Source organism: Hypanus sabinus, unplaced genomic scaffold, assembly GCF_030144855.1.
Source record: "Hypanus sabinus isolate sHypSab1 unplaced genomic scaffold, sHypSab1.hap1 scaffold_951, whole genome shotgun sequence".
Lineage (NCBI taxonomy): Eukaryota > Metazoa > Chordata > Chondrichthyes > Myliobatiformes > Dasyatidae > Hypanus > Hypanus sabinus.
Window position 1 is genome coordinate 122,163 of NW_026781806.1, and position 9,729 is coordinate 131,891.

The following is a 9,729-nucleotide window of genomic DNA, read 5'->3' on the forward strand; positions in this document are numbered from 1 at the left end:
TAATCTTCTCTTTACATCCGAAGCCGGGAATGTGTGATAGGCCGTTGGGAACGATTATCTTTTCTCTGTCTGACTACCGGCGGATGAAATGGACAGTGTGGAGAGAGATTCACTTTTCGTTGCTTCTATTTTCCAGAACAGACGATGGGGCCCAGCTTCATTGTTCTAACTGTGGTTCCAAGCATCTGGAAATATGTTCAAACGAAGAAGAGGAATAAGTGAGCCACAGAGAGGATACATAAACACCAGACTGAAGCTCCCTCTCCAAGATGCCATTTCATAATTCCGGGGACAGATGCACAGTGGAGATCCCTCCACAGCGTCCCATCACACATTCACGGGGGTCAAACGCAGATGGAATCTCCCTCACCACCGTCTCATCACACGCTCCCGGGGTCAGACACAGAGTGAATCTCCCTCCACACGGTCCCATCACACACTCCCGGGATCAGACACAGAGTGAAACTCCGTCCGCAGCGTCCAATCGCACACTCCCGGGGTCAGAGTTAGAGAGGCACTCCTTAAATTAAGCTTGATTTTAATTCTTATTTATAACAATTTTACATCACAGCATTTCGTTAACTGCACTGTCAGCGACCAGGGCAGGTCATACTGGATTGGAAAATGCAAAGACGGGTGAGATTTGGGATCATTCGTGTTTCTGCTGAGAGCCCGGGACAGGTGATTAGTCTGGGGACTGACACGGGTTCCGAAAATGGACTGCGCAGTGGAATTAGTTTGGGGACTGACACGGGTTCCGAGAATGGACTGTGCAGTGGAGTTAGTTTGGGGACTGACACGGGTTCCGAAAATGGACTGTGCAGTTGAATTAGTTTGGGGACTGACACGGGTTCCTAGAATGGACTGTCCAGTGGAATTAGTTTGGGGACTGTCAAGGTTGCGAGAATGGACTACGCAGTGGAATTAGTTTGGGGACTGACACGGGTTCCGAGAATGGACTGTGCAGTGGAGTTAGTTTGGGGACTGACACGAGTTCCGAGAATGGACTGTGCAGTGGAATTAGTTTGGGGACTGATAGCGGCTCGGAGAATGGACTGTACAGTGGAATTAGTTTGGGGACTGACATGAGTTCCGAGTATTGACTGCGCTGTGGAATTAGTTTGGGGACTGAGACCGTGCTTGTGGGAAGTTTTTGGGAAACGGACACGGGGCTGCCGCAAGAGAGTTTACATTGAGATTAATGGGTGGAGACTCTGGTGCCTTTGTTGAGAGAGTGGAGCAATGCGGTCAGTTTGACTGCAACATGTCTGTGGTGGGAGATCTGTAGATAGAGAATTTGGCGTTGGGTTTCGTTTAGGCATTGACAGAGGTCTGTGGGAAGGGAGTGGGAAGTAGGAGCAGTTTCGTTTCTGCCACAGGTCTGGAACTGAAAGGTTGGCAGTGGGATTATTTCCGGGACTGGCACGGGGTTGTTGGGGGTGAGTGGGAAGTGCGAGTATTTTGGTGACCGACACGGGGCCGTGCGGAGAGAGTGAGACAGTGTGTGTACTTTGGTCTGACACTGATCTGTGGTGTGATGGTGGGAAGTGAGAGTACTTTGAGGTAGAAAGCCGGCCTGTGGGGTGACTGAACCAGTGGGAGTATTTTGGAGACTGATATGGGTCCCTGGGAAGAGAGTTGCACTGTGGGTGCATTTCCGGTCCTGTGAGGATAAGCTGAGTTACTGGGATTAGTCGGTGGGCAAAGGATGGGGCATGGTATTAACTTGGGGACTGACACACGGGTACAGGGAGACAGTGGGGCAGTGTAAGTATTCTGGAGACTGACACACGGCTGCCTGGGATAGTGGGGTAGTGGGAGATTTTGGGGTCTCCCACAGGTCAATGATGAGGGTGTGCGTCAGTGGTTTCGGGGACTGACACAGGGCTGTCTGCTGGAGTTGCGTTGCCCCTTTTGAACTTGTTTCCCCCTCCTTGGCAGGGACGTGGCCTCTAACGTCGTGTACAATATCATCGCTGGAAAGTTCGAATGCGCTGAATGTAAATCCAGAGATGGTCATAGTTGCAATAATGATCAGCACCGTTTCATCTGTGAGAAGTCGGCACCGTTGTGCCCTGATTTTGCTGAAATGATGCTGTTTCTCTGTGAAGAGCCGCCGGGGTCGACTTATATCCAGGAACAACTCCATCTTTCTCCCCCCATTTCTCTCTGCGACTCTCATTAACCCGTCCTCTCTTCCCTAACCCCTGCCTTATTCTCCTCTATACTTCGATCTCTGTCTTACGAGCCATCTCGCCTTCTCTTTACCGTCGTCCCTCTAAACTCCCGCTCTCATCCGCCTCCCCTCCTATCTTCTCTATTGCATGCTCGTTTTCCTTCCCCTCGCTTTCTTGCCCCCGCTCCCCGTTTCTTCACTTCACACTCTCTCCCGATTCTCTACTCTCTCTCGACCTCTATCTCCCTTACCTACTCGGTCATTTATCTAAATCTACTCCATCTCTCTTTTCTCTTCCCAGCTACTCTCCCCTCAATCATATAACCATATAACAATTACAGCATTGAAACAGGTAATCTCGGCCCATCTAGTCCGTGCTGAATTCTTGCTCTCACCTACTCCCACCTACTCCTGCACTCAGCTCATAACCCTGCATTCCTTTCCTGTCCATGTACCTATTAATATTTTAAAAAACAATATCGAAACTTACTCTACCACTTCTACTGGAAGCACGTTTCACAGAGCTACCACTCTTTGAGTAAAGTTCCCCTCGTGTTACCTCAAGAATTCTGCCCCCTAACACTCAACTCATTTCCTCTTTTTTGAATCTCCCCTACTCTCAATGGAAAAAAAGCCTACCACGTCAAATCTATCTATTCCCCTCATAATTTTAAATACTTCTATCAAGTCCCCTCTCAACCTTCTACGCTCCAAAGAATACAGACCTAACCTGTTCAACGTTTCCCTGTAACTTAGGTGTTGAAACCCAGGTAACATTTCCAGTAAAACTCCTCAGCACTCTCTATTTTCTTGATCGCTTTCCAATAATTCGGATACCTGAACAGTACCCAATACTCCAAATTTGGCCTCACCAATGCCTTGTACAATGTTAACATTACAGCTGTTACTTACCGTGGGTATCTTGTGCCTGTCACATGAGCATGATGTAATTGTTCTGATGGGATGATCTAACAGAATTGTGATGGTGGAGTCATGTAATTGTTTCGCCAGTGAGAGGTCTCGTGATAGTATTTTTGTCTACAGGGTAACAGTAGAACCTCTCCCTGTGACGCAGGTCAGTTCATGCTTGAATTTGTCAGTGAATCCGTCCTGCTGCGGATTCGATGGTATGACTCAGTTTTGTTTTAAAGTGAAGTTTTACTTTCTGCCTTAAGTCTCAAAGAGAATTGCCGGCAGTTTTGCTACAATACTGCCAGTTCAGTCCAGTCGGAGAGTAAAGATCTATCGAAGTTCCGGAAGCTGAACGATCGAGGAAAGTGGATGTCGGCGGTGAAACAGGTTCGACCTGATTTCACCTTCGTATAAGGAGTTCATAACCTGTGTCCGAGATAGCTCCTGCTGAATCAGCAGAAAGAGTTGGATGCAGAGTTTTGCCAAGGAAAGGGCAGGGCATTAAAGCCGTTTTATTCCCTTCGCCGTGAATCCTTCGGGAAGGACATATTTCTACGAGGATCATCAGTAACATTGTGACGTCGGTGGGGAATTCGTTACTTCTTGGATAAACTCTCCGATCCCACCGTGTGAATCATTTGGACGTTTGCATTATTACTTCTAAGAATTGTTTTTGCATTAATGCTTTAAGATCTGTTCGAGCTGCCCAATAGTTGTTGACTTCTGGTTAAGTTAGTCCTTGGTTTGCTTATGTTTGTTTTTGAGCAGTGTTTAATAAATGTTTTATTTGTTATAGAAAACCTGTCTCAATTCTGTATTCATTGTTGACGTGCCATAACACATTCCAAACCCTTTGCTCAGTGCTCCGATTTATGAAGGCCAGCATACCAAAATCTTTCTTCACCACCCTATCCACATGAGATTCCCCCTTCAGGGAACTGTGCACCATTAACCCGAGATCACTCTGTTCTACTGCATACTTCAATGCTCTACCATTTTCCATGTACGTCCTGATTTAATTACCTGACTCTTCTCCTTCCCTCTGCAAACCGTGACCCACCTGTCTGCCTCCCGTGGCCCTGGTGTCACCACCGGCCGTTAACTCCTCTCTATCACCTCCCCACTCTCCCTGACCAGACGGAGGTCATCGAGCTGCAGCTCGAGTTCCCTAACACGGTCCCTTAGGAAATGCAGCCCGGCCCACCGGGCGCAGATATGGACGTCCGGGAGGCTAAGAGACTCCGGGACCTCCCACATCCGACAGCGAGAACCGCAAGCTGCCCTCAAACTCATAATTCCCCCTTTGCTCAAATAATAGGGAACAGTGAAAACTAAGCCGACCTTGGCTCGCCCGTTTCCGCCTAATCCCGTTCAGCCAAATCCCTTCAGCATTTAACTTTGCTCCCAGGTAACTCCTCTGTCCGCAAGACGGCACTGCCCGCTATGTAAGGCTGTGTTCCATTTAAATCTTCCCCGCTTCACTGCCCAACGTCACACGCCTGCGCAGTACATCCTCTCTTAACTCCGAAGAGAAGAAAAACAAAACGGCTCCCGCAGTTCTCCCGCTCTGATTCTCAAATTTCCTTCTCCAAATTAAACCCGAATCAGTATTTCTGTCATTTTAAATATTCCCCGCTTCACTGCCCAACGTCACGCGCCTGCGCAATCCAGCCTCTCTGAACGACGATGAGAAGAAAAACTCAAAATGCCTCCCGCAGGGCTCCCATTCTGATTCTCAGAACTCATTCTCCAAATTCGCCGTTTTTTATAATCATCTGGGACTTGTACAAACTGAAATTTGTTCGTCTGAAGGTCGGAAATGAGGAAAATGCAAAATATAATAAATGCCGCAAAAATGTGGACGTGGTACTCATGCATTCAAAAATATGTTGACGGAGGTGAAGAATGCGATCCTGAATCGTTGATATTTCAGATTCCGGTGCCTGTACCTCGATGGCAGTAATGAACAGGGAGCTTATCCCGGGGTAATGAACTCTGCGATGGATGCCGCCTTCTCGAGCTATCGCATATTGAAGATGTCCTCGATGCTAGGGAAGGTTGTGCCCGTGATGGAGCTGGTTGAGTCCACATCCTTCTGCCACATCTGGCGACCTCGTGCGTTGCCGCCTCCACATCAGGCTCCCATGTAACAAGTCAGAATGCTCCCAGCGATCATTTGCGGGTCTTCAACGAAAGGCCAAATCTTCTCAAGCTCCTGTCGTTGTAATCCCGTCTGTAACGAGAGAGCTTAGGATGGCTGGGATGGTGATGAAGACAATTGCTCATCCTCAGACTCGTAACAAACAAGACGACACTAACGAAGTCAATGGTAAATACACAAGCGGGAAGACAAGAAATGGATCTCGTGCGGTTGAACAAAGAGTGCTCAGTACGAGGCCTTTAACTGTAGATGTTCCATGAAGGTATATTAGAGGAAACACTTGTCAGTCTGAGGCCTGAAGGGAACGCGACTGCTAACCACACTCCGGGGAATGTCCGTGCCGAAACTCGGATGCCTGCCGCTCTTCGGTCGGGAACGTGACACCTACGTGTTTGCGTGAATGTGTTGGACTGAGGGTAGATCCACTGAGACGCTGACATCATTGCTGTGAACCGCCTTTCAACCCTCTCCAGTGTAACCACATCTGACTGGATTATGTAAGAGGCGGAAGACGATGTAAGACGATACAGTAACTTAAAATTCAATCCTTGCTCTGGAAATGTATACTAACCTGGTATTTGCCTTCCGCACCACCGTCTTCTTAGAAAACTGAGCCTGTTACTTGGCAAAGGTTTTCAGTGCCCTCCCAGGTACACCATCAAACCTGTTGCCCCGCGAGGGTTCACCCAACTAAAGGATTCTTATATCGGCTTTCGGGTCAGAGGTCACAGAAGAGAAGTGGGGCGAACAGAGCCGATCAATGTGCCCCTCTCCAACGTCTTGTTCTACTGCAACGTGACTTCCCAACTCGTGTACGTACTCAAACTGCACGTCTGCATCACGTACTCCCTCCTTTACACCCTCACCTTTTAACATCACCCTATCCCTCCACAAAAATACTCTATCTCTCCGTGATTTCCTCCATTCTCTGCAACACTCCCCGGTCTAGTAATTCTATCCATTCCCTTCACCCCTGCCCGTCTCCATGATCCCCTCGCTCTTCCACACCCAGCCAGTCTCTGTCAACAACAGCAGTCCTTGCACCCTTTCTTGTCTTCCTCCCCTGCTATCCACCTCGTCGTCATCCCTCCTTCCCAGACGACCATCCTCGTCACCGTCAGCCACTACTTCCCCTACAGCCCGACCAGTTTCCGCCACCGCCATCTTCTTCTACACACCCTCCCTCCTCTACACGTCTCCCTCACTCTGTTTATATGGAATTCTGAGAAGGAAGTGGGAGAGGTGACGTCTGGTGTTACACCACGCAACCCCCTTCCAAAGGATATACTACTATATGTGCACAGGCCGATCGTTTGGTTCGACAACACTTCCTCGCAGTGACTGATATTTCACAACCACGGAACAGAGTGAACTTCGCTTTGCATCCGAAGCCGTGAATGTGTGATAGGCTGTTGGGAACGATTCCCTTTTCTCTGTCTGACTACTGGCGGATGTAATGGACAGTGTGGAGAGAGATTCACTGTTCATTGCTTCTATTTTCCGGAACAGACGATGGGGCGAAGCGACAATCTAACTCTGTTTCCAAGCGTCTGGAAATAAGTTCAATAGAGGAAAAGGAATATGTGAGCCACACAGAAGATACGTAAACTCCACACGATGACATTTCATAATTTCGGGGACAGATACACAGTGAAGCTCCCTCCACATCGTGACTCCTCACGGGGGTCAGGCACAGAGAGAATCTCCCTCCGCAACATCCCATCACAGACTCCGGGGGGTCCGACACAGAGTGAATCTCCCTCCGCACCTTCCCATCACGCACTCCCAGGGTCAGACAGAGTGAATCTCCGTTCACAAAATCCCATCACACACTCCCGGGGTCAGACACAGTGAATCTCCCACCGCACCGTCCCATCACGCACTCCCAGGGTCAGGCACAGAGTGAATCTCCGGTCACAAAGTCCCATCACTCAATCCTGGGGTCAGACACAGAGCTAATCTCCCTCCACACCGTCCCATCACACACTCCCGGGGTCGGGCACAGAGTGAATCTCACTCCACACCGTCCCATCACACAATCGCGGGCTCCAATACACAGTGAATCTACCTCCACACCGTCCCATCACGCACTCCCGGGGTCAGATGCAGAGTGAATCTCCCTCCACATCGCCCCATCACACTCTCCCGGGGTCAGACACAGAGTGAATCTCCCTCCGCACCGTCCCATCACAAACTCCCGGGGTCAGACGCAGAGTGAATATCCCTCAACACCGTCCCATCACACGATCCCGGCGGCAGACAAAGAGTGAATTTCCATCAACATCTTCCCATCACTCACTCCCGGGGTCAGACACCGAGCGAAACTCCCTCCACACTATCCCATCACACACTCCCGGCCTCAGACACAGGGTGAATCTCCCTCCACACTGTCCCATCACACACTCCCGGGGTCAGACACAGAGTGAATCTCCCTCCACAGCGTCTCATCACACTCCCCTTGGTACGGACAAAGAGTGAATCTTCTTCCCTGTCCCATTACACACTCGCGGTTCAGACATTATTTACAGCTCCCCTCCACACAGTCATTTCGAGAGCACTAAAATGTAAAAGCAGGGATGCAATTCAAAGAATAATAATGAGCTTTGCTCATCTACGAGTCGGGTTCAATTAGCAGAGGGGCTACAAAAGGGCTGAGACAGAATGCGGAAATGGGCAAATCTATGGCTGACGGAATACAGTGCCGGGAAGGGTATGGACTTGCAATTCGGTCGAATAAATGTAAGTGCAGACTATTTTCGAAATGGAGAGAAAAATCAACTATCTAGGGCCTAAAGGGATTTGAGAGTCCGTGTACAGGTTTTCCTCTAGGTTAATTAATTTGTGGTGTCGGTGATGAGGAAGGCAAATACAACGGTCGCGTTGCTTTCCAGAGGGCTAATATATTAATTTTAACGCGTTATTCGGAGGCCTACCCTGCGGCATTATGAGCTGTTTTTGGACCCTTATGTAGGAAAGGGTGTGTTGACATGGTAAATGGTGCAATGGGAGTTGATTCCGGGATTGAAACGCGTACCGCTTGAGGAGTGTTTGATGAACCTGGGCCGGTACTCACTGGGATTCAGATGAATGAGTGATGACGTCATTGAGAACTATCAAATGTTGAAGGTTCTCGACAGGGTGAATCGGGAGAGAGATGGCGGGGGAGACTGAGACCTGAGGGGACAGCCTCAGCATGCAAGGATGAGAATTTAGAACGCAGTTTTGTAGGAAATTCTGCCTTAGAGGTGTGAATTTGAGAAATTCCTTACAGCAGGAAGGAATCCCATCTCTGAGAATACTTTCCTTTAATTTACCCACAACTGACGTAAAAATGTGAGGCCTATAATTGCTAGGTTTATTCTTAGAACCCTTTTCAAAAAATATAACCACATGAGCAATGCGCCAATCCTCCGGCATCATCCCCGATTCTAATGACATTTGAAGTGTTCTTTCTGTCAGAGCCTCTGCTATTTCTACACTAACTTCCCTCTACATCCTGGGAAATATCCTGGCAGGACCCCGAGACTTTTATATTCGTTAAAAGCTCTAGTACTTCCTCCTCTTTAATCATCATAGTTTCCATAACTGCCCAACTTGTTTCCCTTACACAATTCAATAACCTTCTCTTTAGTGAATTGCGATGAAAATAGTGAACACGTGAATACGCATAATGAAAGAGGGCAAACGAATGGCGGGTGGTTTACCGTGTCTGGAGGTGCGTGGCCATGCAGTTTGTTAGAAGAAATAAAAGTGTAGACTGTTTTCTAAATGGAGAGAAAATACAAGGGATTTTGGCTAACATATATATATATAATTCATCCCCTTCCTCTTTTGTGAAAGGCTTCCCATCAATTTTGTAATCGCAATGGCACTCACTCCTGCTCCTTGACACGCATGGATCTCTGGCACACTGCTACTTTCGTCCACTGTGAAGATATATGAAACGTTCAGCTGCCATTGTGTTTACTACCACGACAGCAATTTTTTTTTCCCAATTACCGAAAATCCATTCTCATCTTATTAACATTTGTATAACTGAAGAATAAATCTCGAGTATCCTGCTTTATATTACTGGCTATTTTGTCATCATATTCCACTTTTTTCCCCATTTCAGCGCCTTTTTAGTTGCCTTCTGTTTGGTTTTAAAAGCTTTCAAATCATCCATTTCCAACTCACTTTTGTCACCGTATATGACCTTCCGTTGGCTCACCTGCAGCCCCTAACTTTCCTTTGCCAGCCACGGATGACTTCTCTTATCATTTTAGAACTCCTTCTGTGGGACAAATCTATCCTGCTCATTGTGCACAATCAGCAGAAATTACAGCCATCTCTGCTGTGCCTGCATCCCAGCCGTTATCATCATCCATTCTACCCGGGCAAGCTCCTCTCTGATGCCTCTGAAAATTCCATAATTCCATTGCGGAAAAGATACATGTGACTTATGCTTCTCCTTCACCAATTGCAGAATGAATTGAATCAT